The sequence below is a fragment of the Liolophura sinensis genome, chromosome 8, assembly GCF_032854445.1.
Source record: "Liolophura sinensis isolate JHLJ2023 chromosome 8, CUHK_Ljap_v2, whole genome shotgun sequence".
Taxonomy (NCBI): Eukaryota; Metazoa; Mollusca; class Polyplacophora; order Chitonida; family Chitonidae; genus Liolophura; species Liolophura sinensis.
In genome coordinates this window covers 16,784,205-16,810,238 of record NC_088302.1, presented here as the reverse complement: position 1 = coordinate 16,810,238, position 26,034 = coordinate 16,784,205, and the positions used below count along the sequence as shown (strand labels likewise).

At 44.3% G+C, this 26,034-nt stretch overlaps 55 non-coding genes across 55 annotated transcripts; 36 read left to right on the top strand and 19 right to left on the bottom strand.

The window, feature by feature from the left end:
- Positions 1-110: 110 nt before the first annotated feature.
- LOC135474218 (5S ribosomal RNA) lies at positions 111-229 on the top strand. The gene has a single exon (XR_010444710.1). It is a non-coding gene; the product is annotated as a 5S ribosomal RNA (ribosomal RNA).
- A 252-nt stretch (positions 230-481) lies between these two features.
- LOC135474449 (U6 spliceosomal RNA) lies at positions 482-588 on the bottom strand. The gene has a single exon (XR_010444929.1). It is a non-coding gene; the product is annotated as a U6 spliceosomal RNA (small nuclear RNA).
- A 530-nt stretch (positions 589-1,118) lies between these two features.
- On the top strand, positions 1,119-1,237 carry LOC135474217 (5S ribosomal RNA). The gene has a single exon (XR_010444709.1). It is a non-coding gene; the product is annotated as a 5S ribosomal RNA (ribosomal RNA).
- Positions 1,238-1,515: 278 nt separating this feature from the next.
- Positions 1,516-1,634, top strand: LOC135474320 (5S ribosomal RNA). Its single transcript, XR_010444807.1, has one exon. It is a non-coding gene; the product is annotated as a 5S ribosomal RNA (ribosomal RNA).
- A 251-nt stretch (positions 1,635-1,885) lies between these two features.
- Positions 1,886-1,992, bottom strand: LOC135474447 (U6 spliceosomal RNA). The gene has a single exon (XR_010444928.1). It is a non-coding gene; the product is annotated as a U6 spliceosomal RNA (small nuclear RNA).
- Positions 1,993-2,522: 530 nt separating this feature from the next.
- On the top strand, positions 2,523-2,641 carry LOC135474216 (5S ribosomal RNA). The gene has a single exon (XR_010444708.1). It is a non-coding gene; the product is annotated as a 5S ribosomal RNA (ribosomal RNA).
- A 279-nt stretch (positions 2,642-2,920) lies between these two features.
- Positions 2,921-3,039, top strand: LOC135474215 (5S ribosomal RNA). The gene has a single exon (XR_010444707.1). It is a non-coding gene; the product is annotated as a 5S ribosomal RNA (ribosomal RNA).
- A 252-nt stretch (positions 3,040-3,291) lies between these two features.
- Positions 3,292-3,398, bottom strand: LOC135474446 (U6 spliceosomal RNA). Its single transcript, XR_010444927.1, has one exon. It is a non-coding gene; the product is annotated as a U6 spliceosomal RNA (small nuclear RNA).
- Positions 3,399-3,928: 530 nt separating this feature from the next.
- LOC135474214 (5S ribosomal RNA) lies at positions 3,929-4,047 on the top strand. Its single transcript, XR_010444706.1, has one exon. It is a non-coding gene; the product is annotated as a 5S ribosomal RNA (ribosomal RNA).
- Positions 4,048-4,326: 279 nt separating this feature from the next.
- Positions 4,327-4,445, top strand: LOC135474213 (5S ribosomal RNA). The gene has a single exon (XR_010444705.1). It is a non-coding gene; the product is annotated as a 5S ribosomal RNA (ribosomal RNA).
- Positions 4,446-4,697: 252 nt separating this feature from the next.
- On the bottom strand, positions 4,698-4,804 carry LOC135474445 (U6 spliceosomal RNA). Its single transcript, XR_010444926.1, has one exon. It is a non-coding gene; the product is annotated as a U6 spliceosomal RNA (small nuclear RNA).
- Positions 4,805-5,334: 530 nt separating this feature from the next.
- LOC135474212 (5S ribosomal RNA) lies at positions 5,335-5,453 on the top strand. The gene has a single exon (XR_010444704.1). It is a non-coding gene; the product is annotated as a 5S ribosomal RNA (ribosomal RNA).
- Positions 5,454-5,711: 258 nt separating this feature from the next.
- Positions 5,712-5,818, bottom strand: LOC135474444 (U6 spliceosomal RNA). The gene has a single exon (XR_010444925.1). It is a non-coding gene; the product is annotated as a U6 spliceosomal RNA (small nuclear RNA).
- Positions 5,819-6,348: 530 nt separating this feature from the next.
- On the top strand, positions 6,349-6,467 carry LOC135474211 (5S ribosomal RNA). The gene has a single exon (XR_010444703.1). It is a non-coding gene; the product is annotated as a 5S ribosomal RNA (ribosomal RNA).
- Positions 6,468-6,747: 280 nt separating this feature from the next.
- Positions 6,748-6,866, top strand: LOC135474210 (5S ribosomal RNA). Its single transcript, XR_010444702.1, has one exon. It is a non-coding gene; the product is annotated as a 5S ribosomal RNA (ribosomal RNA).
- Positions 6,867-7,118: 252 nt separating this feature from the next.
- LOC135474443 (U6 spliceosomal RNA) lies at positions 7,119-7,225 on the bottom strand. The gene has a single exon (XR_010444924.1). It is a non-coding gene; the product is annotated as a U6 spliceosomal RNA (small nuclear RNA).
- Positions 7,226-7,755: 530 nt separating this feature from the next.
- On the top strand, positions 7,756-7,874 carry LOC135474209 (5S ribosomal RNA). The gene has a single exon (XR_010444701.1). It is a non-coding gene; the product is annotated as a 5S ribosomal RNA (ribosomal RNA).
- Positions 7,875-8,126: 252 nt separating this feature from the next.
- LOC135474442 (U6 spliceosomal RNA) lies at positions 8,127-8,233 on the bottom strand. Its single transcript, XR_010444923.1, has one exon. It is a non-coding gene; the product is annotated as a U6 spliceosomal RNA (small nuclear RNA).
- Positions 8,234-8,763: 530 nt separating this feature from the next.
- LOC135474207 (5S ribosomal RNA) lies at positions 8,764-8,882 on the top strand. The gene has a single exon (XR_010444699.1). It is a non-coding gene; the product is annotated as a 5S ribosomal RNA (ribosomal RNA).
- A 279-nt stretch (positions 8,883-9,161) lies between these two features.
- On the top strand, positions 9,162-9,280 carry LOC135474206 (5S ribosomal RNA). Its single transcript, XR_010444698.1, has one exon. It is a non-coding gene; the product is annotated as a 5S ribosomal RNA (ribosomal RNA).
- Positions 9,281-9,532: 252 nt separating this feature from the next.
- On the bottom strand, positions 9,533-9,639 carry LOC135474492 (U6 spliceosomal RNA). The gene has a single exon (XR_010444969.1). It is a non-coding gene; the product is annotated as a U6 spliceosomal RNA (small nuclear RNA).
- A 530-nt stretch (positions 9,640-10,169) lies between these two features.
- Positions 10,170-10,288, top strand: LOC135474205 (5S ribosomal RNA). Its single transcript, XR_010444697.1, has one exon. It is a non-coding gene; the product is annotated as a 5S ribosomal RNA (ribosomal RNA).
- A 280-nt stretch (positions 10,289-10,568) lies between these two features.
- Positions 10,569-10,687, top strand: LOC135474204 (5S ribosomal RNA). The gene has a single exon (XR_010444696.1). It is a non-coding gene; the product is annotated as a 5S ribosomal RNA (ribosomal RNA).
- Positions 10,688-10,939: 252 nt separating this feature from the next.
- On the bottom strand, positions 10,940-11,046 carry LOC135474491 (U6 spliceosomal RNA). Its single transcript, XR_010444968.1, has one exon. It is a non-coding gene; the product is annotated as a U6 spliceosomal RNA (small nuclear RNA).
- Positions 11,047-11,576: 530 nt separating this feature from the next.
- Positions 11,577-11,695, top strand: LOC135474203 (5S ribosomal RNA). The gene has a single exon (XR_010444695.1). It is a non-coding gene; the product is annotated as a 5S ribosomal RNA (ribosomal RNA).
- Positions 11,696-11,973: 278 nt separating this feature from the next.
- Positions 11,974-12,092, top strand: LOC135474202 (5S ribosomal RNA). The gene has a single exon (XR_010444694.1). It is a non-coding gene; the product is annotated as a 5S ribosomal RNA (ribosomal RNA).
- Positions 12,093-12,347: 255 nt separating this feature from the next.
- On the bottom strand, positions 12,348-12,454 carry LOC135474440 (U6 spliceosomal RNA). The gene has a single exon (XR_010444921.1). It is a non-coding gene; the product is annotated as a U6 spliceosomal RNA (small nuclear RNA).
- A 531-nt stretch (positions 12,455-12,985) lies between these two features.
- LOC135474201 (5S ribosomal RNA) lies at positions 12,986-13,104 on the top strand. The gene has a single exon (XR_010444693.1). It is a non-coding gene; the product is annotated as a 5S ribosomal RNA (ribosomal RNA).
- A 280-nt stretch (positions 13,105-13,384) lies between these two features.
- On the top strand, positions 13,385-13,503 carry LOC135474200 (5S ribosomal RNA). Its single transcript, XR_010444692.1, has one exon. It is a non-coding gene; the product is annotated as a 5S ribosomal RNA (ribosomal RNA).
- Positions 13,504-13,754: 251 nt separating this feature from the next.
- LOC135474439 (U6 spliceosomal RNA) lies at positions 13,755-13,861 on the bottom strand. Its single transcript, XR_010444920.1, has one exon. It is a non-coding gene; the product is annotated as a U6 spliceosomal RNA (small nuclear RNA).
- Positions 13,862-14,391: 530 nt separating this feature from the next.
- LOC135474199 (5S ribosomal RNA) lies at positions 14,392-14,510 on the top strand. The gene has a single exon (XR_010444691.1). It is a non-coding gene; the product is annotated as a 5S ribosomal RNA (ribosomal RNA).
- A 279-nt stretch (positions 14,511-14,789) lies between these two features.
- Positions 14,790-14,908, top strand: LOC135474198 (5S ribosomal RNA). Its single transcript, XR_010444690.1, has one exon. It is a non-coding gene; the product is annotated as a 5S ribosomal RNA (ribosomal RNA).
- Positions 14,909-15,160: 252 nt separating this feature from the next.
- On the bottom strand, positions 15,161-15,265 carry LOC135474496 (U6 spliceosomal RNA). Its single transcript, XR_010444973.1, has one exon. It is a non-coding gene; the product is annotated as a U6 spliceosomal RNA (small nuclear RNA).
- Positions 15,266-15,795: 530 nt separating this feature from the next.
- On the top strand, positions 15,796-15,914 carry LOC135474196 (5S ribosomal RNA). Its single transcript, XR_010444688.1, has one exon. It is a non-coding gene; the product is annotated as a 5S ribosomal RNA (ribosomal RNA).
- Positions 15,915-16,192: 278 nt separating this feature from the next.
- Positions 16,193-16,311, top strand: LOC135474195 (5S ribosomal RNA). The gene has a single exon (XR_010444687.1). It is a non-coding gene; the product is annotated as a 5S ribosomal RNA (ribosomal RNA).
- Positions 16,312-16,564: 253 nt separating this feature from the next.
- LOC135474438 (U6 spliceosomal RNA) lies at positions 16,565-16,671 on the bottom strand. The gene has a single exon (XR_010444919.1). It is a non-coding gene; the product is annotated as a U6 spliceosomal RNA (small nuclear RNA).
- A 530-nt stretch (positions 16,672-17,201) lies between these two features.
- On the top strand, positions 17,202-17,320 carry LOC135474194 (5S ribosomal RNA). The gene has a single exon (XR_010444686.1). It is a non-coding gene; the product is annotated as a 5S ribosomal RNA (ribosomal RNA).
- A 279-nt stretch (positions 17,321-17,599) lies between these two features.
- On the top strand, positions 17,600-17,718 carry LOC135474193 (5S ribosomal RNA). The gene has a single exon (XR_010444685.1). It is a non-coding gene; the product is annotated as a 5S ribosomal RNA (ribosomal RNA).
- Positions 17,719-17,970: 252 nt separating this feature from the next.
- On the bottom strand, positions 17,971-18,077 carry LOC135474437 (U6 spliceosomal RNA). Its single transcript, XR_010444918.1, has one exon. It is a non-coding gene; the product is annotated as a U6 spliceosomal RNA (small nuclear RNA).
- Positions 18,078-18,607: 530 nt separating this feature from the next.
- On the top strand, positions 18,608-18,726 carry LOC135474192 (5S ribosomal RNA). The gene has a single exon (XR_010444684.1). It is a non-coding gene; the product is annotated as a 5S ribosomal RNA (ribosomal RNA).
- Positions 18,727-19,005: 279 nt separating this feature from the next.
- Positions 19,006-19,124, top strand: LOC135474191 (5S ribosomal RNA). The gene has a single exon (XR_010444683.1). It is a non-coding gene; the product is annotated as a 5S ribosomal RNA (ribosomal RNA).
- A 250-nt stretch (positions 19,125-19,374) lies between these two features.
- On the bottom strand, positions 19,375-19,481 carry LOC135474436 (U6 spliceosomal RNA). Its single transcript, XR_010444917.1, has one exon. It is a non-coding gene; the product is annotated as a U6 spliceosomal RNA (small nuclear RNA).
- A 530-nt stretch (positions 19,482-20,011) lies between these two features.
- LOC135474190 (5S ribosomal RNA) lies at positions 20,012-20,130 on the top strand. Its single transcript, XR_010444682.1, has one exon. It is a non-coding gene; the product is annotated as a 5S ribosomal RNA (ribosomal RNA).
- Positions 20,131-20,409: 279 nt separating this feature from the next.
- On the top strand, positions 20,410-20,528 carry LOC135474189 (5S ribosomal RNA). Its single transcript, XR_010444681.1, has one exon. It is a non-coding gene; the product is annotated as a 5S ribosomal RNA (ribosomal RNA).
- Positions 20,529-20,786: 258 nt separating this feature from the next.
- LOC135474435 (U6 spliceosomal RNA) lies at positions 20,787-20,893 on the bottom strand. Its single transcript, XR_010444916.1, has one exon. It is a non-coding gene; the product is annotated as a U6 spliceosomal RNA (small nuclear RNA).
- Positions 20,894-21,423: 530 nt separating this feature from the next.
- LOC135474188 (5S ribosomal RNA) lies at positions 21,424-21,542 on the top strand. Its single transcript, XR_010444680.1, has one exon. It is a non-coding gene; the product is annotated as a 5S ribosomal RNA (ribosomal RNA).
- A 286-nt stretch (positions 21,543-21,828) lies between these two features.
- LOC135474187 (5S ribosomal RNA) lies at positions 21,829-21,947 on the top strand. The gene has a single exon (XR_010444679.1). It is a non-coding gene; the product is annotated as a 5S ribosomal RNA (ribosomal RNA).
- Positions 21,948-22,226: 279 nt separating this feature from the next.
- Positions 22,227-22,345, top strand: LOC135474185 (5S ribosomal RNA). Its single transcript, XR_010444677.1, has one exon. It is a non-coding gene; the product is annotated as a 5S ribosomal RNA (ribosomal RNA).
- Positions 22,346-22,597: 252 nt separating this feature from the next.
- On the bottom strand, positions 22,598-22,704 carry LOC135474434 (U6 spliceosomal RNA). Its single transcript, XR_010444915.1, has one exon. It is a non-coding gene; the product is annotated as a U6 spliceosomal RNA (small nuclear RNA).
- Positions 22,705-23,234: 530 nt separating this feature from the next.
- Positions 23,235-23,353, top strand: LOC135474184 (5S ribosomal RNA). Its single transcript, XR_010444676.1, has one exon. It is a non-coding gene; the product is annotated as a 5S ribosomal RNA (ribosomal RNA).
- A 279-nt stretch (positions 23,354-23,632) lies between these two features.
- Positions 23,633-23,751, top strand: LOC135474183 (5S ribosomal RNA). The gene has a single exon (XR_010444675.1). It is a non-coding gene; the product is annotated as a 5S ribosomal RNA (ribosomal RNA).
- A 251-nt stretch (positions 23,752-24,002) lies between these two features.
- Positions 24,003-24,109, bottom strand: LOC135474433 (U6 spliceosomal RNA). Its single transcript, XR_010444914.1, has one exon. It is a non-coding gene; the product is annotated as a U6 spliceosomal RNA (small nuclear RNA).
- A 530-nt stretch (positions 24,110-24,639) lies between these two features.
- LOC135474182 (5S ribosomal RNA) lies at positions 24,640-24,758 on the top strand. The gene has a single exon (XR_010444674.1). It is a non-coding gene; the product is annotated as a 5S ribosomal RNA (ribosomal RNA).
- A 279-nt stretch (positions 24,759-25,037) lies between these two features.
- Positions 25,038-25,156, top strand: LOC135474180 (5S ribosomal RNA). Its single transcript, XR_010444673.1, has one exon. It is a non-coding gene; the product is annotated as a 5S ribosomal RNA (ribosomal RNA).
- Positions 25,157-25,409: 253 nt separating this feature from the next.
- LOC135474431 (U6 spliceosomal RNA) lies at positions 25,410-25,516 on the bottom strand. Its single transcript, XR_010444913.1, has one exon. It is a non-coding gene; the product is annotated as a U6 spliceosomal RNA (small nuclear RNA).
- Between the last annotated feature and the right edge of the window lie 518 nt (positions 25,517-26,034).

Here is a 26,034-nt window from a genome sequence, read left to right as displayed (position 1 = left end):
GTCTTCGTTCAAACGGCCATCCAGCCTCTTCACTGTTTGGTGCACTTGTTCTGATATTCCATGCATTTTATTTCACCACCAATATATAGCAAAGTTTTACCCAAACCAGTGCCTACGGCCATATCACGTTGAAAACACCGGTTCTCGTCCGAACACCGAAGTTAAGCAACGTCGAGCCCGGTTAGTACTTGGATGGGTGACCGCCTGGGAACACCGGGTGCTGTAGGCTAGCAACCTCTTTTTTTTTTTTTTTTTTTCTTTTTTTCTCTCTCTCTCTTTTTCTTCATTAATACCAAGATGTATGTACCCAGATAAATAAGGATAAACTGAATTGAACCAACGATATGAATCCGAATTCTTGCTTTTTTGTTTTTCTGCTCCAGGACATCCAGACGATCTTTTAAAAACGCTGGGAGAACAAAAGTCTGTTACAAGCGCTGGGAGAGACTGGGGCTGAAGAGAAAAGAAAAGAAAAGAAAAGAAAAATATGGAACGCTTCACGAATTTGCGTGTCATCCTTGCGCAGGGGCCATGCTAATCTTCTCTGTATCGTTCCAATTTTAGTATATGTACTGCCGAAGCAAGTACGAGAGTAGCAGCCATGCCGTCTTGCTTTATACAAGGCCGACGTGCACCTTTGCCGCATGATGGGCTCTTGATATTTGCATATAAACGTGTAGCCCAAAACGTAGAACCAACGTATTTAATCGTGGTTTTTTCAGTAGACGCTATCTAAATGGGTGCGCTCACAGCCTGTGGATTTTCGTTTTTTTCTCATACTAAAATGATATTTTGCCAACAAAATTTAGGTGCAAAGAAAATGAAGTACAAGTATAGTGGTTGACATGGAACAGGGGTTGGGACGATGCTCCCAATGCGGACACACACACGCAGCCACACGCTATGTACACTGGTGGGTGGGGAAATGTGGATATGAGTTATCGCCCCTAGTGTGACTTGTATGGTCCATCTAAGCCAAGACAGACGTGGGATGGCAGGGAGTTTGTTGTCTTCGTTCAAACGGCCATCCAGCCTCTTCACTGTTTGGTGCACTTGTTCTGATATTCCATGCATTTTATTTCACCACCAATATATAGCAAAGTTTTACCCCAACAAGAGCCTACGGCCATATCACGTTGAAAACACCGGTTCTCGTCCGAACACCGAAGTTAAGCAACGTCGAGCCCGGTTAGTACTTGGATGGGTGACCGCCTGGGAACACCGGGTGCTGTAGGCTAGCAACCTCTTTTTTTGTTTTTTTTTCTCTCTCTCTCTTTTTCTTCATTAATACCAAGATGCATGTACCCATGGTGGGTGGGGAAATGTGGATATGAGTTATCGCCCCTAGTGTGACTTGTATGGTCCATCTAAGCCAAGACAGACGTGGGATGGCAGGGAGTTTGTTGTCTTCGTTCAAACGGCCATCCAGCCTCTTCACTGTTTGGTGCACTTGTTCTGATATTCCATGCATTTTATTTCACCACCAATATATAGCAAAGTTTTACCCAAACCAGTGCCTACGGCCATATCATGTTGAAAACACCGGTTCTCGTCCGAACACCGAAGTTAAGCAACGTCGAGCCCGGTTAGTACTTGGATGGGTGACCGCCTGGGAACACCGGGTGCTGTAGGCTAGCAACCTCTTTTTTTTTTTTTTTTTTCTTTTTTTCTCTCTCTCTCTTTTTCTTCATTAATACCAAGATGTATGTACCCAGATAAATAAGGATAAACTGAATTGAACCAACGATATGAATCCGAATTCTTGCTTTTTTGTTTTTCTGCTCCAGGACATCCAGACGATCTTTTAAAAACGCTGGGAGAACAAAAGTCTGTTACAAGCGCTGGGAGAGACTGGGGCTGAAGAGAAAAGAAAAGAAAAGAAAAGAAAAATATGGAACGCTTCACGAATTTGCGTGTCATCCTTGCGCAGGGGCCATGCTAATCTTCTCTGTATCGTTCCAATTTTAGTATATGTACTGCCGAAGCAAGTACGAGAGTAGCAGCCATGCCGTCTTGCTTTATACAAGGCCGACGTGCACCTTTGCCGCATGATGGGCTCTTGATATTTGCATATAAACGTGTAGCCCAAAACGTAGAACCAACGTATTTAATCGTGGTTTTTTCAGTAGACGCTATCTAAATGGGTGCGCTCACAGCCTGTGGATTTTCGTTTTTTTCTCATACTAAAATGATATTTTGCCAACAAAATTTAGGTGCAAAGAAAATGAAGTACAAGTATAGTGGTTGACATGGAACAGGGGTTGGGACGATGCTCCCAATGCGGACACACACACGCAGCCACACGCTATGTACACTGGTGGGTGGGGAAATGTGGATATGAGTTATCGCCCCTAGTGTGACTTGTATGGTCCATCTAAGCCAAGACAGACGTGGGATGGCAGGGAGTTTGTTGTCTTCGTTCAAACGGCCATCCAGCCTCTTCACTGTTTGGTGCACTTGTTCTGATATTCCATGCATTTTATTTCACCACCAATATATAGCAAAGTTTTACCCCAACAAGAGCCTACGGCCATATCACGTTGAAAACACCGGTTCTCGTCCGAACACCGAAGTTAAGCAACGTCGAGCCCGGTTAGTACTTGGATGGGTGACCGCCTGGGAACACCGGGTGCTGTAGGCTAGCAACCTCTTTTTTTGTTTTTTTTTTCTCTCTCTCTCTTTTTCTTCATTAATACCAAGATGCATGTACCCATGGTGGGTGGGGAAATGTGGATATGAGTTATCGCCCCTAGTGTGACTTGTATGGTCCATCTAAGCCAAGACAGACGTGGGATGGCAGGGAGTTTGTTGTCTTCGTTCAAACGGCCATCCAGCCTCTTCACTGTTTGGTGCACTTGTTCTGATATTCCATGCATTTTATTTCACCACCAATATATAGCAAAGTTTTACCCAAACCAGTGCCTACGGCCATATCACGTTGAAAACACCGGTTCTCGTCCGAACACCGAAGTTAAGCAACGTCGAGCCCGGTTAGTACTTGGATGGGTGACCGCCTGGGAACACCGGGTGCTGTAGGCTAGCAACCTCTTTTTTTTTTTTTTTTTTTCTTTTTTTCTCTCTCTCTCTTTTTCTTCATTAATACCAAGATGTATGTACCCAGATAAATAAGGATAAACTGAATTGAACCAACGATATGAATCCGAATTCTTGCTTTTTTGTTTTTCTGCTCCAGGACATCCAGACGATCTTTTAAAAACGCTGGGAGAACAAAAGTCTGTTACAAGCGCTGGGAGAGACTGGGGCTGAAGAGAAAAGAAAAGAAAAGAAAAGAAAAATATGGAACGCTTCACGAATTTGCGTGTCATCCTTGCGCAGGGGCCATGCTAATCTTCTCTGTATCGTTCCAATTTTAGTATATGTACTGCCGAAGCAAGTACGAGAGTAGCAGCCATGCCGTCTTGCTTTATACAAGGCCGACGTGCACCTTTGCCGCATGATGGGCTCTTGATATTTGCATATAAACGTGTAGCCCAAAACGTAGAACCAACGTATTTAATCGTGGTTTTTTCAGTAGACGCTATCTAAATGGGTGCGCTCACAGCCTGTGGATTTTCGTTTTTTTCTCATACTAAAATGATATTTTGCCAACAAAATTTAGGTGCAAAGAAAATGAAGTACAAGTATAGTGGTTGACATGGAACAGGGGTTGGGACGATGCTCCCAATGCGGACACACACACGCAGCCACACGCTATGTACACTGGTGGGTGGGGAAATGTGGATATGAGTTATCGCCCCTAGTGTGACTTGTATGGTCCATCTAAGCCAAGACAGACGTGGGATGGCAGGGAGTTTGTTGTCTTCGTTCAAACGGCCATCCAGCCTCTTCACTGTTTGGTGCACTTGTTCTGATATTCCATGCATTTTATTTCACCACCAATATATAGCAAAGTTTTACCCCAACAAGAGCCTACGGCCATATCACGTTGAAAACACCGGTTCTCGTCCGAACACCGAAGTTAAGCAACGTCGAGCCCGGTTAGTACTTGGATGGGTGACCGCCTGGGAACACCGGGTGCTGTAGGCTAGCAACCTCTTTTTTTGTTTTTTTTTTCTCTCTCTCTCTTTTTCTTCATTAATACCAAGATGCATGTACCCATGGTGGGTGGGGAAATGTGGATATGAGTTATCGCCCCTAGTGTGACTTGTATGGTCCATCTAAGCCAAGACAGACGTGGGATGGCAGGGAGTTTGTTGTCTTCGTTCAAACGGCCATCCAGCCTCTTCACTGTTTGGTGCACTTGTTCTGATATTCCATGCATTTTATTTCACCACCAATATATAGCAAAGTTTTACCCAAACCAGTGCCTACGGCCATATCACGTTGAAAACACCGGTTCTCGTCCGAACACCGAAGTTAAGCAACGTCGAGCCCGGTTAGTACTTGGATGGGTGACCGCCTGGGAACACCGGGTGCTGTAGGCTAGCAACCTCTTTTTTTTTTTTTTTTTTTCTTTTTTTCTCTCTCTCTCTTTTTCTTCATTAATACCAAGATGTATGTACCCAGATAAATAAGGATAAACTGAATTGAACCAACGATATGAATCCGAATTCTTGCTTTTTTGTTTTTCTGCTCCAGGACATCCAGACGATCTTTTAAAAACGCTGGGAGAACAAAAGTCTGTTACAAGCGCTGGGAGAGACTGGGGCTGAAGAGAAAAGAAAAGAAAAGAAAAGAAAAATATGGAACGCTTCACGAATTTGCGTGTCATCCTTGCGCAGGGGCCATGCTAATCTTCTCTGTATCGTTCCAATTTTAGTATATGTACTGCCGAAGCAAGTACGAGAGTAGCAGCCATGCCGTCTTGCTTTATACAAGGCCGACGTGCACCTTTGCCGCATGATGGGCTCTTGATATTTGCATATAAACGTGTAGCCCAAAACGTAGGACCAACGTATTTAATCGTGGTTTTTTCAGTAGACGCTATCTAAATGGGTGCGCTCACAGCCTGTGGATTTTCGTTTTTTTCTCATACTAAAATGATATTTTGCCAACAAAATTTAGGTGCAAAGAAAATGAAGTACAAGTATAGTGGTTGACATGGAACAGGGGTTGGGACGATGCTCCCAATGCGGACACACACACGCAGCCACACGCTATGTACACTGGTGGGTGGGGAAATGTGGATATGAGTTATCGCCCCTAGTGTGACTTGTATGGTCCATCTAAGCCAAGACAGACGTGGGATGGCAGGGAGTTTGTTGTCTTCGTTCAAACGGCCATCCAGCCTCTTCACTGTTTGGTGCACTTGTTCTGATATTCCATGCATTTTATTTCACCACCAATATATAGCAAAGTTTTACCCAAACCAGTGCCTACGGCCATATCACGTTGAAAACACCGGTTCTCGTCCGAACACCGAAGTTAAGCAACGTCGAGCCCGGTTAGTACTTGGATGGGTGACCGCCTGGGAACACCGGGTGCTGTAGGCTAGCAACCTCTTTTTTTTTTTTTTTTTTTTCTTTTTTTCTCTCTCTCTCTTTTTCTTCATTAATACCAAGATGTATGTACCCAGATAAATAAGGATAAACTGAATTGAACCAACGATATGAATCCGAATTCTTGCTTTTTTGTTTTTCTGCTCCAGGACATCCAGACGATCTTTTAAAAACGCTGGGAGAACAAAAGTCTGTTACAAGCGCTGGGAGAGACTGGGGCTGAAGAGAAAAGAAAAGAAAAGAAAAGAAAAGAAAAATATGGAACGCTTCACGAATTTGCGTGTCATCCTTGCGCAGGGGCCATGCTAATCTTCTCTGTATCGTTCCAATTTTAGTATATGTACTGCCGAAGCAAGTACGAGAGTAGCAGCCATGCCGTCTTGCTTTATACAAGGCCGACGTGCACCTTTGCCGCATGATGGGCTCTTGATATTTGCATATAAACGTGTAGCCCAAGACGTAGAACCAACGTATTTAATCGTGGTTTTTTCAGTAGACGCTATCTAAATGGGTGCGCTCACAGCCTGTGGATTTTCGTTTTTTTCTCATACTAAAATGATATTTTGCCAACAAAATTTAGGTGCAAAGAAAATGAAGTACAAGTATAGTGGTTGACATGGAACAGGGGTTGGGACGATGCTCCCAATGCGGACACACACACGCAGCCACACGCTATGTACACTGGTGGGTGGGGAAATGTGGATATGAGTTATCGCCCCTAGTGTGACTTGTATGGTCCATCTAAGCCAAGACAGACGTGGGATGGCAGGGAGTTTGTTGTCTTCGTTCAAACGGCCATCCAGCCTCTTCACTGTTTGGTGCACTTGTTCTGATATTCCATGCATTTTATTTCACCACCAATATATAGCAAAGTTTTACCCCAACAAGAGCCTACGGCCATATCACGTTGAAAACACCGGTTCTCGTCCGAACACCGAAGTTAAGCAACGTCGAGCCCGGTTAGTACTTGGATGGGTGACCGCCTGGGAACACCGGGTGCTGTAGGCTAGCAACCTCTTTTTTTGTTTTTTTTTTTCTCTCTCTCTCTTTTTCTTCATTAATACCAAGATGCATGTACCCATGGTGGGTGGGGAAATGTGGATATGAGTTATCGCCCCTAGTGTGACTTGTATGGTCCATCTAAGCCAAGACAGACGTGGGATGGCAGGGAGTTTGTTGTCTTCGTTCAAACGGCCATCCAGCCTCTTCACTGTTTGGTGCACTTGTTCTGATATTCCATGCATTTTATTTCACCACCAATATATAGCAAAGTTTTACCCAAACCAGTGCCTACGGCCATATCACGTTGAAAACACCGGTTCTCGTCCGAACACCGAAGTTAAGCAACGTCGAGCCCGGTTAGTACTTGGATGGGTGACCGCCTGGGAACACCGGGTGCTGTAGGCTAGCAACCTCTTTTTTTTTTTTTTTTTTTCTTTTTTTCTCTCTCTCTCTTTTTCTTCATTAATACCAAGATGTATGTACCCAGATAAATAAGGATAAACTGAATTGAACCAACGATATGAATCCGAATTCTTGCTTTTTTGTTTTTCTGCTCCAGGACATCCAGACGATCTTTTAAAAACGCTGGGAGAACAAAAGTCTGTTACAAGCGCTGGGAGAGACTGGGGCTGAAGAGAAAAGAAAAGAAAAGAAAAGAAAAATATGGAACGCTTCACGAATTTGCGTGTCATCCTTGCGCAGGGGCCATGCTAATCTTCTCTGTATCGTTCCAATTTTAGTATATGTACTGCCGAAGCAAGTACGAGAGTAGCAGCCATGCCGTCTTGCTTTATACAAGGCCGACGTGCACCTTTGCCGCATGATGGGCTCTTGATATTTGCATATAAACGTGTAGCCCAAAACGTAGAACCAACGTATTTAATCGTGGTTTTTTCAGTAGACGCTATCTAAATGGGTGCGCTCACAGCCTGTGGATTTTCGTTTTTTTCTCATACTAAAATGATATTTTGCCAACAAAATTTAGGTGCAAAGAAAATGAAGTACAAGTATAGTGGTTGACATGGAACAGGGGTTGGGACGATGCTCCCAATGCGGACACACACACGCAGCCACACGCTATGTACACTGGTGGGTGGGGAAATGTGGATATGAGTTATCGCCCCTAGTGTGACTTGTATGGTCCATCTAAGCCAAGACAGACGTGGGATGGCAGGGAGTTTGTTGTCTTCGTTCAAACGGCCATCCAGCCTCTTCACTGTTTGGTGCACTTGTTCTGATATTCCATGCATTTTATTTCACCACCAATATATAGCAAAGTTTTACCCAAACCAGTGCCTACGGCCATATCACGTTGAAAACACCGGTTCTCGTCCGAACACCGAAGTTAAGCAACGTCGAGCCCGGTTAGTACTTGGATGGGTGACCGCCTGGGAACACCGGGTGCTGTAGGCTAACAACCTCTTTTTTTTTTTTTTTTTTTCTTTTTTTCTCTCTCTCTCTTTTTCTTCATTAATACCAAGATGTATGTACCCAGATAAATAAGGATAAACTGAATTGAACCAACGATATGAATCCGAATTCTTGCTTTTTTGTTTTTCTGCTCCAGGACATCCAGACGATCTTTTAAAAACGCTGGGAGAACAAAAGTCTGTTACAAGCGCTGGGAGAGACTGGGGCTGAAGAGAAAAGAAAAGAAAAGAAAAGAAAAATATGGAACGCTTCACGAATTTGCGTGTCATCCTTGCGCAGGGGCCATGCTAATCTTCTCTGTATCGTTCCAATTTTAGTATATGTACTGCCGAAGCAAGTACGAGAGTAGCAGCCATGCCGTCTTGCTTTATACAAGGCCGACGTGCACCTTTGCCGCATGATGGGCTCTTGATATTTGCATATAAACGTGTAGCCCAAGACGTAGAACCAACGTATTTAATCGTGGTTTTTTCAGTAGACGCTATCTAAATGGGTGCGCTCACAGCCTGTGGATTTTCGTTTTTTTCTCATACTAAAATGATATTTTGCCAACAAAATTTAGGTGCAAAGAAAATGAAGTACAAGTATAGTGGTTGACATGGAACAGGGGTTGGGACGATGCTCCCAATGCGGACACACACACGCAGCCACACGCTATGTACACTGGTGGGTGGGGAAATGTGGATATGAGTTATCGCCCCTAGTGTGACTTGTATGGTCCATCTAAGCCAAGACAGACGTGGGATGGCAGGGAGTTTGTTGTCTTCGTTCAAACGGCCATCCAGCCTCTTCACTGTTTGGTGCACTTGTTCTGATATTCCATGCATTTTATTTCACCACCAATATATAGCAAAGTTTTACCCCAACAAGAGCCTACGGCCATATCACGTTGAAAACACCGGTTCTCGTCCGAACACCGAAGTTAAGCAACGTCGAGCCCGGTTAGTACTTGGATGGGTGACCGCCTGGGAACACCGGGTGCTGTAGGCTAGCAACCTCTTTTTTTGTTTTTTTTTTCTCTCTCTCTCTTTTTCTTCATTAATACCAAGATGTATGTACCCATGGTGGGTGGGGAAATGTGGATATGAGTTATCGCCCCTAGTGTGACTTGTATGGTCCATCTAAGCCAAGACAGACGTGGGATGGCAGGGAGTTTGTTGTCTTCGTTCAAACGGCCATCCAGCCTCTTCACTGTTTGGTGCACTTGTTCTGATATTCCATGCATTTTATTTCACCACCAATATATAGCAAAGTTTTACCCAAACCAGTGCCTACGGCCATATCACGTTGAAAACACCGGTTCTCGTCCGAACACCGAAGTTAAGCAACGTCGAGCCCGGTTAGTACTTGGATGGGTGACCGCCTGGGAACACCGGGTGCTGTAGGCTAACAACCTCTTTTTTTTTTTTTTTTTTTCTTTTTTCCTCTCTCTCTCTTTTTCTTCATTAATACCAAGATGTATGTACCCAGATAAATAAGGATAAACTGAATTGAACCAACGATATGAATCCGAATTCTTGCTTTTTTGTTTTTCTGCTCCAGGACATCCAGACGATCTTTTAAAAACGCTGGGAGAACAAAAGTCTGTTACAAGCGCTGGGAGAGACTGGGGCTGAAGAGAAAAGAAAAGAAAAGAAAAGAAAAATATGGAACGCTTCACGAATTTGCGTGTGATCCTTGCGCAGGGGCCATGCTAATCTTCTCTGTATCGTTCCAATTTTAGTATATGTACTGCCGAAGCAAGTACGAGAGTAGCAGCCATGCCGTCTTGCTTTATACAAGGCCGACGTGCACCTTTGCCGCATGATGGGCTCTTGATATTTGCATATAAACGTGTAGCCCAAGACGTAGAACCAACGTATTTAATCGTGGTTTTTTCAGTAGACGCTATCTAAATGGGTGCGCTCACAGCCTGTGGATTTTCGTTTTTTTCTCATACTAAAATGATATTTTGCCAACAAAATTTAGGTGCAAAGAAAATGAAGTACAAGTATAGTGGTTGACATGGAACAGGGGTTGGGACGATGCTCCCAATGCGGACACACACACGCAGCCACACGCTATGTACACTGGTGGGTGGGGAAATGTGGATATGAGTTATCGCCCCTAGTGTGACTTGTATGGTCCATCTAAGCCAAGACAGACGTGGGATGGCAGGGAGTTTGTTGTCTTCGTTCAAACGGCCATCCAGCCTCTTCACTGTTTGGTGCACTTGTTCTGATATTCCATGCATTTTATTTCACCACCAATATATAGCAAAGTTTTACCCCAACAAGAGCCTACGGCCATATCACGTTGAAAACACCGGTTCTCGTCCGAACACCGAAGTTAAGCAACGTCGAGCCCGGTTAGTACTTGGATGGGTGACCGCCTGGGAACACCGGGTGCTGTAGGCTAGCAACCTCTTTTTTTGTTTTTTTTTTTCTCTCTCTCTCTTTTTCTTCATTAATACCAAGATGTATGTACCCATGGTGGGTGGGGAAATGTGGATATGAGTTATCGCCCCTAGTGTGACTTGTATGGTCCATCTAAGCCAAGACAGACGTGGGATGGCAGGGAGTTTGTTGTCTTCGTTCAAACGGCCATCCAGCCTCTTCACTGTTTGGTGCACTTGTTCTGATATTCCATGCATTTTATTTCACCACCAATATATAGCAAAGTTTTACCCAAACCAGTGCCTACGGCCATATCACGTTGAAAACACCGGTTCTCGTCCGAACACCGAAGTTAAGCAACGTCGAGCCCGGTTAGTACTTGGATGGGTGACCGCCTGGGAACACCGGGTGCTGTAGGCTAACAACCTCTTTTTTTTTTTTTTTTTTTCTTTTTTCCTCTCTCTCTCTTTTTCTTCATTAATACCAAGATGTATGTACCCAGATAAATAAGGATAAACTGAATTGAACCAACGATATGAATCCGAATTCTTGCTTTTTTGTTTTTCTGCTCCAGGACATCCAGACGATCTTTTAAAAACGCTGGGAGAACAAAAGTCTGTTACAAGCGCTGGGAGAGACTGGGGCTGAAGAGAAAAGAAAAGAAAAGAAAAGAAAAATATGGAACGCTTCACGAATTTGCGTGTGATCCTTGCGCAGGGGCCATGCTAATCTTCTCTGTATCGTTCCAATTTTAGTATATGTACTGCCGAAGCAAGTACGAGAGTAGCAGCCATGCCGTCTTGCTTTATACAAGGCCGACGTGCACCTTTGCCGCATGATGGGCTCTTGATATTTGCATATAAACGTGTAGCCCAAGACGTAGAACCAACGTATTTAATCGTGGTTTTTTCAGTAGACGCTATCTAAATGGGTGCGCTCACAGCCTGTGGATTTTCGTTTTTTTCTCATACTAAAATGATATTTTGCCAACAAAATTTAGGTGCAAAGAAAATGAAGTACAAGTATAGTGGTTGACATGGAACAGGGGTTGGGACGATGCTCCCAATGCGGACACACACACGCAGCCACACGCTATGTACACTGGTGGGTGGGGAAATGTGGATATGAGTTATCGCCCCTAGTGTGACTTGTATGGTCCATCTAAGCCAAGACAGACGTGGGATGGCAGGGAGTTTGTTGTCTTCGTTCAAACGGCCATCCAGCCTCTTCACTGTTTGGTGCACTTGTTCTGATATTCCATGCATTTTATTTCACCACCAATATATAGCAAAGTTTTACCCCAACAAGAGCCTACGGCCATATCACGTTGAAAACACCGGTTCTCGTCCGAACACCGAAGTTAAGCAACGTCGAGCCCGGTTAGTACTTGGATGGGTGACCGCCTGGGAACACCGGGTGCTGTAGGCTAGCAACCTCTTTTTTTGTTTTTTTTTTCTCTCTCTCTCTTTTTCTTCATTAATACCAAGATGCATGTACCCATGGTGGGTGGGGAAATGTGGATATGAGTTCTCGCCCCTAGTGTGACTTGTATGGTCCATCTAAGCCAAGACAGACGTGGGATGGCAGGGAGTTTGTTGTCTTCGTTCAAACGGCCATCCAGCCTCTTCACTGTTTGGTGCACTTGTTCTGATATTCCATGCATTTTATTTCACCACCAATATATAGCAAAGTTTTACCCAAACAGTGCCTACGGCCATATCACGTTGAAAACACCGGTTCTCGTCCGAACACCGAAGTTAAGCAACGTCGAGCCCGGTTAGTACTTGGATGGGTGACCGCCTGGGAACACCGGGTGCTGTAGGCTAGCAACCTCTTTTTTTTTTTTTTTTTTTCTTTTTTTCTCTCTCTCTCTTTTTCTTCATTAATACCAAGATGTATGTACCCAGATAAATAAGGATAAAACTGAATTGAACCAACGATATGAATCCGAATTCTTGCTTTTTTGTTTTTTCTGCTCCAGGACATCCAGACGATCTTTTAAAAACGCTGGGAGAACAAAAGTCTGTTACAAGCGCTGGGAGAGGACTGGGGCTGAAGAGAAAAGAAAAGAAAAGAAAAGAAAAATATGGAACGCTTCACGAATTTGCGTGTCATCCTTGCGCAGGGGCCATGCTAATCTTCTCTGTATCGTTCCAATTTTAGTATATGTACTGCCGAAGCAAGTACGAGAGTAGCGGCCATGCCGTCTTGCTTTATACAAGGCCGACGTGCACCTTTGCCGCATGATGGGCTCTTGATATTTGCATATAAACGTGTAGCCCAAAACGTAGAACCAACGTATTTAATCGTGGTTTTTTCAGTAGACGCTATCTAAATGGGTGCGCTCACAGCCTGTGGATTTTCGTTTTTTTCTCATACTAAAATGATATTTTGCCAACAAAAATTTAGGTGCAAAGAAAATGAAGTACAAGTATAGTGGTTGACATGGAACAGGGGTTGGGACGATGCTCCCAATGCGGACACACACACGCAGCCACACGCTATGTACACTGGTGGGTGGGGAAATGTGGATATGAGTTATCGCCCCTAGTGTGACTTGTATGGTCCATCTAAGCCAAGACAGACGTGGGATGGCAGGGAGTTTGTTGTCTTCGTTCAAACGGCCATCCAGCCTCTTCACTGTTTGGTGCACTTGTTCTGATATTCCATGCATTTTATTTCACCACCAATATATAGCAAAGTTTTACCCCAACAAGAGCCTACGGCCATATCACGTTGAAAACACCGGTTCTCGTCCGAACACCGAAGTTAAGCAACGTCGAGCCCGGTTAGTACTTGGATGGGTGACCGCCTGGGAACACCGGGTGCTGTAGGCTAGCAACCTCTTTTTTTGTTTTTTTTTTTCTCTCTCTCTCTTTTTCTTCATTAATACCAAGATGGATGTACCCATGGTGGGTGGGGAAATGTGGATATGAGTTATCGCCCCTAGTGTGACTTGTATGGTCCATCTAAGCCAAGACAGACGTGGGATGGCAGGGAGTTTGTTGTCTTCGTTCAAACGGCCATCCAGCCTCTTCACTGTTTGGTGCACTTGTTCTGATATTCCATGCATTTTATTTCACCACCAATATATAGCAAAGTTTTACCCAAACCAGTGCCTACGGCCATATCACGTTGAAAACACCGGTTCTCGTCCGAACACCGAAGTTAAGCAACGTCGAGCCCGGTTAGTACTTGGATGGGTGACCGCCTGGGAACACCGGGTGCTGTAGGCTAGCAACCTCTTTTTTTTTTTTTTTTTTCTTTTTTTCTCTCTCTCTCTTTTTCTTCATTAATACGAAGATGTATGTACCCAGATAAATAAGGATAAACTGAATTGAACCAACGATATGAATCCGAATTCTTGCTTTTTTGTTTTTCTGCTCCAGGACATCCAGACGATCTTTTAAAAACGCTGGGAGAACAAAAGTCTGTTACAAGCGCTGGGAGAGACTGGGGCTGAAGAGAAAAGAAAAGAAAAGAAAAGAAAAATATGGAACGCTTCACGAATTTGCGTGTCATCCTTGCGCAGGGGCCATGCTAATCTTCTCTGTATCGTTCCAATTTTAGTATATGTACTGCCGAAGCAAGTACGAGAGTAGCAGCCATGCCGTCTTGCTTTATACAAGGCCGACGTGCACCTTTGCCGCATGATGGGCTCTTGATATTTGCATATAAACGTGTAGCCCAAAACGTAGAACCAACGTATTTAATCGTGGTTTTTTCAGTAGACGCTATCTAAATGGGTGCGCTCACAGCCTGTGGATTTTCGTTTTTTTCTCATACTAAAATGATATTTTGCCAACAAAATTTAGGTGCAAAGAAAATGAAGTACAAGTATAGTGGTTGACATGGAACAGGGGTTGGGACGATGCTCCCAATGCGGACACACACACGCAGCCACACGCTATGTACACTGGTGGGTGGGGAAATGTGGATATGAGTTATCGCCCCTAGTGTGACTTGTATGGTCCATCTAAGCCAAGACAGACGTGGGATGGCAGGGAGTTTGTTGTCTTCGTTCAAACGGCCATCCAGCCTCTTCACTGTTTGGTGCACTTGTTCTGATATTCCATGCATTTTATTTCACCACCAATATATAGCAAAGTTTTACCCCAACAAGAGCCTACGGCCATATCACGTTGAAAACACCGGTTCTCGTCCGAACACCGAAGTTAAGCAACGTCGAGCCCGGTTAGTACTTGGATGGGTGACCGCCTGGGAACACCGGGTGCTGTAGGCTAGCAACCTCTTTTTTTGTTTTTTTTTTCTCTCTCTCTCTTTTTCTTCATTAATACCAAGATGTATGTACCCATGGTGGGTGGGGAAATGTGGATATGAGTTATCGCCCCTAGTGTGACTTGTATGGTCCATCTAAGCCAAGACAGACGTGGGATGGCAGGGAGTTTGTTGTCTTCGTTCAAACGGCCATCCAGCCTCTTCACTGTTTGGTGCACTTGTTCTGATATTCCATGCATTTTATTTCACCACCAATATATAGCAAAGTTTTACCCAAACCAGTGCCTACGGCCATATCACGTTGAAAACACCGGTTCTCGTCCGAACACCGAAGTTAAGCAACGTCGAGCCCGGTTAGTACTTGGATGGGTGACCGCCTGGGAACACCGGGTGCTGTAGGCTAGCAACCTCTTTTTTTTTTTTTTTTTTTCTTTTTTTCTCTCTCTCTCTTTTTCTTCATTAATACCAAGATGTATGTACCCAGATAAATAAGGATAAACTGAATTGAACCAACGATATGAATCCGAATTCTTGCTTTTTTGTTTTTCTGCTCCAGGACATCCAGACGATCTTTTAAAAACGCTGGGAGAACAAAAGTCTGTTACAAGCGCTGGGAGAGACTGGGGCTGAAGAGAAAAGAAAAGAAAAGAAAAGAAAAATATGGAACGCTTCACGAATTTGCGTGTCATCCTTGCGCAGGGGCCATGCTAATCTTCTCTGTATCGCCAATTTTAGTATATGTACTGCCGAAGCAAGTACGAGAGTAGCAGCCATGCCGTCTTGCTTTATACAAGGCCGACGTGCACCTTTGCCGCATGATGGGCTCTTGATATTTGCATATAAACGTGTAGCCCAAAACGTAGAACCAACGTATTTAATCGTGGTTTTTTCAGTAGACGCTATCTAAATGGGTGCGCTCACAGCCTGTGGATTTTCGTTTTTTTCTCATACTAAAATGATATTTTGCCAACAAAATTTAGGTGCAAAGAAAATGAAGTACAAGTATAGTGGTTGACATGGAACAGGGGTTGGGACGATGCTCCCAATGCGGACACACACACGCAGCCACACGCTATGTACACTGGTGGGTGGGGAAATGTGGATATGAGTTATCGCCCCTAGTGTGACTTGTATGGTCCATCTAAGCCAAGACAGACGTGGGATGGCAGGGAGTTTGTTGTCTTCGTTCAAACGGCCATCCAGCCTCTTCACTGTTTGGTGCACTTGTTCTGATATTCCATGCATTTTATTTCACCACCAATATATAGCAAAGTTTTACCCCAACAAGAGCCTACGGCCATATCACGTTGAAAACACCGGTTCTCGTCCGAACACCGAAGTTAAGCAACGTCGAGCCCGGTTAGTACTTGGATGGGTGACCGCCTGGGAACACCGGGTGCTGTAGGCTAGCAACCTCTTTTTTTGTTTTTTTTTCTCTCTCTCTCTTTTTCTTCATTAATACCAAGATGCATGTACCCATGGTGGGTGGGGAAATGTGGATATGAGTTATCGCCCCTAGTGTGACTTGTATGGTCCATCTAAGCCAAGACAGACGTGGGATGGCAGGGAGTTTGTTGTCTTCGTTCAAACGGCCATCCAGCCTCTTCACTGTTTGGTGCACTTGTTCTGATATTCCATGCATTTTATTTCACCACCAATATATAGCAAAGTTTTACCCAAACCAGTGCCTACGGCCATATCACGTTGAAAACACCGGTTCTCGTCCGAACACCGAAGTTAAGCAACGTCGAGCCCGGTTAGTACTTGGATGGGTGACCGCCTGGGAACACCGGGTGCTGTAGGCTAGCAACCTCTTTTTTTTTTTTTTTTTTTTCTTTTTTTCTCTCTCTCTCTTTTTCTTCATTAATACCAAGATGTATGTACCCAGATAAATAAGGATAAACTGAATTGAACCAACGATATGAATCCGAATTCTTGCTTTTTTGTTTTTCTGCTCCAGGACATCCAGACGATCTTTTAAAAACGCTGGGAGAACAAAAGTCTGTTACAAGCGCTGGGAGAGACTGGGGCTGAAGAGAAAAGAAAAGAAAAGAAAAGAAAAATATGGAACGCTTCACGAATTTGCGTGTCATCCTTGCGCAGGGGCCATGCTAATCTTCTCTGTATCGTTCCAATTTTAGTATATGTACTGCCGAAGCAAGTACGAGAGTAGCAGCCATGCCGTCTTGCTTTATACAAGGCCGACGTGCACCTTTGCCGCATGATGGGCTCTTGATATTTGCATATAAACGTGTAGCCCAAGACGTAGAACCAACGTATTTAATCGTGGTTTTTTCAGTAGACGCTATCTAAATGGGTGCGCTCACAGCCTGTGGATTTTCGTTTTTTTCTCATACTAAAATGATATTTTGCCAACAAAATTTAGGTGCAAAGAAAATGAAGTACAAGTATAGTGGTTGACATGGAACAGGGGTTGGGACGATGCTCCCAATGCGGACACACACACGCAGCCACACGCTATGTACACTGGTGGGTGGGGAAATGTGGATATGAGTTATCGCCCCTAGTGTGACTTGTATGGTCCATCTAAGCCAAGACAGACGTGGGATGGCAGGGAGTTTGTTGTCTTCGTTCAAACGGCCATCCAGCCTCTTCACTGTTTGGTGCACTTGTTCTGATATTCCATGCATTTTATTTCACCACCAATATATAGCAAAGTTTTACCCCAACAAGAGCCTACGGCCATATCACGTTGAAAACACCGGTTCTCGTCCGAACACCGAAGTTAAGCAACGTCGAGCCCGGTTAGTACTTGGATGGGTGACCGCCTGGGAACACCGGGTGCTGTAGGCTAGCAACCTCTTTTTTTGTTTTTTTTTTCTCTCTCTCTCTTTTTCTTCATTAATACCAAGATGGATGTACCCATGGTGGGTGGGGAAATGTGGATATGAGTTATCGCCCCTAGTGTGACTTGTATGGTCCATCTAAGCCAAGACAGACGTGGGATGGCAGGGAGTTTGTTGTCTTCGTTCAAACGGCCATCCAGCCTCTTCACTGTTTGGTGCACTTGTTCTGATATTCCATGCATTTTATTTCACCACCAATATATAGCAAAGTTTTACCCAAACCAGTGCCTACGGCCATATCACGTTGAAAACACCGGTTCTCGTCCGAACACCGAAGTTAAGCAACGTCGAGCCCGGTTAGTACTTGGATGGGTGACCGCCTGGGAACACCGGGTGCTGTAGGCTAGCAACCTCTTTTTTTTTTTTTTTTTTTCTTTTTTTCTCTCTCTCTCTTTTTCTTCATTAATACCAAGATGTATGTACCCAGATAAATAAGGATAAACTGAATTGAACCAACGATATGAATCCGAATTCTTGCTTTTTTGTTTTTCTGCTCCAGGACATCCAGACGATCTTTTAAAAACGCTGGGAGAACAAAAGTCTGTTACAAGCGCTGGGAGAGACTGGGGCTGAAGAGAAAAGAAAAGAAAAGAAAAGAAAAATATGGAACGCTTCACGAATTTGCGTGTCATCCTTGCGCAGGGGCCATGCTAATCTTCTCTGTATCGTTCCAATTTTAGTATATGTACTGCCGAAGCAAGTACGAGAGTAGCGGCCATGCCGTCTTGCTTTATACAAGGCCGACGTGCACCTTTGCCGCATGATGGGCTCTTGATATTTGCATATAAACGTGTAGCCCAAAACGTAGAACCAACGTATTTAATCGTGGTTTTTTCAGTAGACGCTATCTAAATGGGTGCGCTCACAGCCTGTGGATTTTCGTTTTTTTCTCATACTAAAATGATATTTTGCCAACAAAATTTAGGTGCAAAGAAAATGAAGTACAAGTATAGTGGTTGACATGGAACAGGGGTTGGGACGATGCTCCCAATGCGGACACACACACGCAGCCACACGCTATGTACACTGGTGGGTGGGGAAATGTGGATATGAGTTATCGCCCCTAGTGTGACTTGTATGGTCCATCTAAGCCAAGACAGACGTGGGATGGCAGGGAGTTTGTTGTCTTCGTTCAAACGGCCATCCAGCCTCTTCACTGTTTGGTGCACTTGTTCTGATATTCCATGCATTTTATTTCACCACCAATATATAGCAAAGTTTTACCCCAACAAGAGCCTACGGCCATATCACGTTGAAAACACCGGTTCTCGTCCGAACACCGAAGTTAAGCAACGTCGAGCCCGGTTAGTACTTGGATGGGTGACCGCCTGGGAACACCGGGTGCTGTAGGCTAGCAACCTCTTTTTTTGTTTTTTTTTTCTCTCTCTCTCTTTTTCTTCATTAATACCAAGATGTATGTACCCATGGTGGGTGGGGAAATGTGGATATGAGTTATCGCCCCTAGTGTGACTTGTATGGTCCATCTAAGCCAAGACAGACGTGGGATGGCAGGGAGTTTGTTGTCTTCGTTCAAACGGCCATCCAGCCTCTTCACTGTTTGGTGCACTTGTTCTGATATTCCATGCATTTTATTTCACCACCAATATATAGCAAAGTTTTACCCAAACCAGTGCCTACGGCCATATCACGTTGAAAACACCGGTTCTCGTCCGAACACCGAAGTTAAGCAACGTCGAGCCCGGTTAGTACTTGGATGGGTGACCGCCTGGGAACACCGGGTGCTGTAGGCTAGCAACCTCTTTTTTTTTTTTTTTTTTCTTTTTTCTCTCTCTCTCTTTTTCTTCATTAATACCAAGATGTATGTACCCAGATAAATAAGGATAAACTGAATTGAACCAACGATATGAATCCGAATTCTTGCTTTTTTGTTTTTCTGCTCCAGGACATCCAGACGATCTTTTAAAAACGCTGGGAGAACAAAAGTCTGTTACAAGCGCTGGGAGAGACTGGGGCTGAAGAGAAAAGAAAAGAAAAGAAAAGAAAAATATGGAACGCTTCACGAATTTGCGTGTCATCCTTGCGCAGGGGCCATGCTAATCTTCTCTGTATCGTTCCAATTTTAGTATATGTACTGCCGAAGCAAGTACGAGAGTAGCGGCCATGCCGTCTTGCTTTATACAAGGCCGACGTGCACCTTTGCCGCATGATGGGCTCTTGATATTTGCATATAAACGTGTAGCCCAAGACGTAGAACCAACGTATTTAATCGTGGTTTTTTCAGTAGACGCTATCTAAATGGGTGCGCTCACAGCCTGTGGATTTTCGTTTTTTTCTCATACTAAAATGATATTTTGCCAACAAAATTTAGGTGCAAAGAAAATGAAGTACAAGTATAGTGGTTGACATGGAACAGGGGTTGGGACGATGCTCCCAATGCGGACACACACACGCAGCCACACGCTATGTACACTGGTGGGTGGGGAAATGTGGATATGAGTTATCGCCCCTAGTGTGACTTGTATGGTCCATCTAAGCCAAGACAGACGTGGGATGGCAGGGAGTTTGTTGTCTTCGTTCAAACGGCCATCCAGCCTCTTCACTGTTTGGTGCACTTGTTCTGATATTCCATGCATTTTATTTCACCACCAATATATAGCAAAGTTTTACCCCAACAAGAGCCTACGGCCATATCACGTTGAAAACACCGGTTCTCGTCCGAACACCGAAGTTAAGCAACGTCGAGCCCGGTTAGTACTTGGATGGGTGACCGCCTGGGAACACCGGGTGCTGTAGGCTAGCAACCTCTTTTTTTGATTTTTTTTTCTCTCTCTCTCTTTTTCTTCATTAATACCAAGATGTATGTACCCATGGTGGGTGGGGAAATGTGGATATGAGTTATCGCCCCTAGTGTGACTTGTATGGTCCATCTAAGCCAAGACAGACGTGGGATGGCAGGGAGTTTGTTGTCTTCGTTCAAACGGCCATCCAGCCTCTTCACTGTTTGGTGCACTTGTTCTGATATTCCATGCATTTTATTTCACCACCAATATATAGCAAAGTTTTACCCAAACCAGTGCCTACGGCCATATCACGTTGAAAACACCGGTTCTCGTCCGAACACCGAAGTTAAGCAACGTCGAGCCCGGTTAGTACTTGGATGGGTGACCGCCTGGGAACACCGGGTGCTGTAGGCTAGCAACCTCTTTTTTTTTTTTTTTTTTTTCTTTTTTTCTCTCTCTCTCTTTTTCTTCATTAATACCAAGATGTATGTACCCAGATAAATAAGGATAAACTGAATTGAACCAACGATATGAATCCGAATTCTTGCTTTTTTGTTTTTCTGCTCCAGGACATCCAGACGATCTTTTAAAAACGCTGGGAGAACAAAAGTCTGTTACAAGCGCTGGGAGAGACTGGGGCTGAAGAGAAAAGAAAAGAAAAGAAAAGAAAAGAAAAATATGGAACGCTTCACGAATTTGCGTGTCATCCTTGCGCAGGGGCCATGCTAATCTTCTCTGTATCGTTCCAATTTTAGTATATGTACTGCCGAAGCAAGTACGAGAGTAGCAGCCATGCCGTCTTGCTTTATACAAGGCCGACGTGCACCTTTGCCGCATGATGGGCTCTTGATATTTGCATATAAACGTGTAGCCCAAGACGTAGAACCAACGTATTTAATCGTGGTTTTTTCAGTAGACGCTATCTAAATGGGTGCGCTCACAGCCTGTGGATTTTCGTTTTTTTCTCATACTAAAATGATATTTTGCCAACAAAATTTAGGTGCAAAGAAAATGAAGTACAAGTATAGTGGTTGACATGGAACAGGGGTTGGGACGATGCTCCCAATGCGGACACACACACGCAGCCACACGCTATGTACACTGGTGGGTGGGGAAATGTGGATATGAGTTATCGCCCCTAGTGTGACTTGTATGGTCCATCTAAGCCAAGACAGACGTGGGATGGCAGGGTGTTTGTTGTCTTCGTTCAAACGGCCATCCAGCCTCTTCACTGTTTGGTGCACTTGTTCTGATATTCCATGCATTTTATTTCACCACCAATATATAGCAAAGTTTTACCCCAACAAGAGCCTACGGCCATATCACGTTGAAAACACCGGTTCTCGTCCGAACACCGAAGTTAAGCAACGTCGAGCCCGGTTAGTACTTGGATGGGTGACCGCCTGGGAACACCGGGTGCTGTAGGCTAGCAACCTCTTTTTTTTTTTTTTTGTTTTTTTTTCTCTCTCTCTCTTTTTCTTCATTAATACCAAGATGTATGTACCCATGGTGGGTGGGGAAATGTGGATATGAGTTATCGCCCCTAGTGTGACTTGTATGGTCCATCTAAGCCAAGACAGACGTGGGATGGCAGGGAGTTTGTTGTCTTCGTTCAAACGGCCATCCAGCCTCTTCACTGTTTGGTGCACTTGTTCTGATATTCCATGCATTTTATTTCACCACCAATATATAGCAAAGTTTTACCCCAACAAGAGCCTACGGCCATATCACGTTGAAAACACCGGTTCTCGTCCGAACACCGAAGTTAAGCAACGTCGAGCCCGGTTAGTACTTGGATGGGTGACCGCCTGGGAACACCGGGTGCTGTAGGCTAGCAACCTCTTTTTTTGTTTTTTTTTTCTCTCTCTCTCTTTTTCTTCATTAATACCAAGATGTATGTACCCATGGTGGGTGGGGAAATGTGGATATGAGTTATCGCCCCTAGTGTGACTTGTATGGTCCATCTAAGCCAAGACAGACGTGGGATGGCAGGGAGTTTGTTGTCTTCGTTCAAACGGCCATCCAGCCTCTTCACTGTTTGGTGCACTTGTTCTGATATTCCATGCATTTTATTTCACCACCAATATATAGCAAAGTTTTACCCAAACCAGTGCCTACGGCCATATCACGTTGAAAACACCGGTTCTCGTCCGAACACCGAAGTTAAGCAACGTCGAGCCCGGTTAGTACTTGGATGGGTGACCGCCTGGGAACACCGGGTGCTGTAGGCTAGCAACCTCTTTTTTTTTTTTTTTTTTTCTTTTTTTCTCTCTCTCTCTTTTTCTTCATTAATACCAAGATGTATGTACCCAGATAAATAAGGATAAACTGAATTGAACCAACGATATGAATCCGAATTCTTGCTTTTTTGTTTTTCTGCTCCAGGACATCCAGACGATCTTTTAAAAACGCTGGGAGAACAAAAGTCTGTTACAAGCGCTGGGAGAGACTGGGGCTGAAGAGAAAAGAAAAGAAAAGAAAAGAAAAATATGGAACGCTTCACGAATTTGCGTGTCATCCTTGCGCAGGGGCCATGCTAATCTTCTCTGTATCGTTCCAATTTTAGTATATGTACTGCCGAAGCAAGTACGAGAGTAGCGGCCATGCCGTCTTGCTTTATACAAGGCCGACGTGCACCTTTGCCGCATGATGGGCTCTTGATATTTGCATATAAACGTGTAGCCCAAAACGTAGAACCAACGTATTTAATCGTGGTTTTTTCAGTAGACGCTATCTAAATGGGTGCGCTCACAGCCTGTGGATTTTCGTTTTTTTCTCATACTAAAATGATATTTTGCCAACAAAATTTAGGTGCAAAGAAAATGAAGTACAAGTATAGTGGTTGACATGGAACAGGGGTTGGGACGATGCTCCCAATGCGGACACACACACGCAGCCACACGCTATGTACACTGGTGGGTGGGGAAATGTGGATATGAGTTATCGCCCCTAGTGTGACTTGTATGGTCCATCTAAGCCAAGACAGACGTGGGATGGCAGGGAGTTTGTTGTCTTCGTTCAAACGGCCATCCAGCCTCTTCACTGTTTGGTGCACTTGTTCTGATATTCCATGCATTTTATTTCACCACCAATATATAGCAAAGTTTTACCCCAACAAGAGCCTACGGCCATATCACGTTGAAAACACCGGTTCTCGTCCGAACACCGAAGTTAAGCAACGTCGAGCCCGGTTAGTACTTGGATGGGTGACCGCCTGGGAACACCGGGTGCTGTAGGCTAGCAACCTCTTTTTTTGTTTTTTTTTTCTCTCTCTCTCTTTTTCTTCATTAATACCAAGATGTATGTACCCATGGTGGGTGGGGAAATGTGGATATGAGTTATCGCCCCTAGTGTGACTTGTATGGTCCATCTAAGCCAAGACAGACGTGGGATGGCAGGGAGTTTGTTGTCTTCGTTCAAACGGCCATCCAGCCTCTTCACTGTTTGGTGCACTTGTTCTGATATTCCATGCATTTTATTTCACCACCAATATATAGCAAAGTTTTACCCAAACCAGTGCCTACGGCCATATCACGTTGAAAACACCGGTTCTCGTCCGAACACCGAAGTTAAGCAACGTCGAGCCCGGTTAGTACTTGGATGGGTGACCGCCTGGGAACACCGGGTGCTGTAGGCTAGCAACCTCTTTTTTTTTTTTTTTTTTCTTTTTTTCTCTCTCTCTCTTTTTCTTCATTAATACCAAGATGTATGTACCCAGATAAATAAGGATAAACTGAATTGAACCAACGATATGAATCCGAATTCTTGCTTTTTTGTTTTTCTGCTCCAGGACATCCAGACGATCTTTTAAAAACGCTGGGAGAACAAAAGTCTGTTACAAGCGCTGGGAGAGACTGGGGCTGAAGAGAAAAGAAAAGAAAAGAAAAGAAAAATATGGAACGCTTCACGAATTTGCGTGTCATCCTTGCGCAGGGGCCATGCTAATCTTCTCTGTATCGTTCCAATTTTAGTATATGTACTGCCGAAGCAAGTACGAGAGTAGCAGCCATGCCGTCTTGCTTTATACAAGGCCGACGTGCACCTTTGCCGCATGATGGGCTCTTGATATTTGCATATAAACGTGTAGCCCAAAACGTAGAACCAACGTATTTAATCGTGGTTTTTTCAGTAGACGCTATCTAAATGGGTGCGCTCACAGCCTGTGGATTTTCGTTTTTTTCTCATACTAAAATGATATTTTGCCAACAAAATTTAGGTGCAAAGAAAATGAAGTACAAGTATAGTGGTTGACATGGAACAGGGGTTGGGACGATGCTCCCAATGCGGACACACACACGCAGCCACACGCTATGTACACTGGTGGGTGGGGAAATGTGGATATGAGTTATCGCCCCTAGTGTGACTTGTATGGTCCATCTAAGCCAAGACAGACGTGGGATGGCAGGGAGTTTGTTGTCTTCGTTCAAACGGCCATCCAGCCTCTTCACTGTTTGGTGCACTTGTTCTGATATTCCATGCATTTTATTTCACCACCAATATATAGCAAAGTTTTACCCCAACAAGAGCCTACGGCCATATCACGTTGAAAACACCGGTTCTCGTCCGAACACCGAAGTTAAGCAACGTCGAGCCCGGTTAGTACTTGGATGGGTGACCGCCTGGGAACACCGGGTGCTGTAGGCTAGCAACCTCTTTTTTTGTTTTTTTTTTCTCTCTCTCTCTTTTTCTTCATTAATACCAAGATGTATGTACCCATGGTGGGTGGGGAAATGTGGATATGAGTTATCGCCCCTAGTGTGACTTGTATGGTCCATCTAAGCCAAGACAGACGTGGGATGGCAGGGAGTTTGTTGTCTTCGTTCAAACGGCCATCCAGCCTCTTCACTGTTTGGTGCACTTGTTCTGATATTCCATGCATTTTATTTCACCACCAATATATAGCAAAGTTTTACCCAAACCAGTGCCTACGGCCATATCACGTTGAAAACACCGGTTCTCGTCCGAACACCGAAGTTAAGCAACGTCGAGCCCGGTTAGTACTTGGATGGGTGACCGCCTGGGAACACCGGGTGCTGTAGGCTAGCAACCTCTTTTTTTTTTTTTTTTTTTTCTTTTTTTCTCTCTCTCTCTTTTTCTTCATTAATACCAAGATGTATGTACCCAGATAAATAAGGATAAACTGAATTGAACCAACGATATGAATCCGAATTCTTGCTTTTTTGTTTTTCTGCTCCAGGACATCCAGACGATCTTTTAAAAACGCTGGGAGAACAAAAGTCTGTTACAAGCGCTGGGAGAGACTGGGGCTGAAGAGAAAAGAAAAGAAAAGAAAAGAAAAATATGGAACGCTTCACGAATTTGCGTGTCATCCTTGCGCAGGGGCCATGCTAATCTTCTCTGTATCGTTCCAATTTTAGTATATGTACTGCCGAAGCAAGTACGAGAGTAGCAGCCATGCCGTCTTGCTTTATACAAGGCCGACGTGCACCTTTGCCGCATGATGGGCTCTTGATATTTGCATATAAACGTGTAGCCCAAAACGTAGAACCAACGTATTTAATCGTGGTTTTTTCAGTAGACGCTATCTAAATGGGTGCGCTCACAGCCTGTGGATTTTCGTTTTTTTCTCATACTAAAATGATATTTTGCCAACAAAATTTAGGTGCAAAGAAAATGAAGTACAAGTATAGTGGTTGACATGGAACAGGGGTTGGGACGATGCTCCCAATGCGGACACACACACGCAGCCACACGCTATGTACACTGGTGGGTGGGGAAATGTGGATATGAGTTATCGCCCCTAGTGTGACTTGTATGGTCCATCTAAGCCAAGACAGACGTGGGATGGCAGGGAGTTTGTTGTCTTCGTTCAAACGGCCATCCAGCCTCTTCACTGTTTGGTGCACTTGTTCTGATATTCCATGCATTTTATTTCACCACCAATATATAGCAAAGTTTT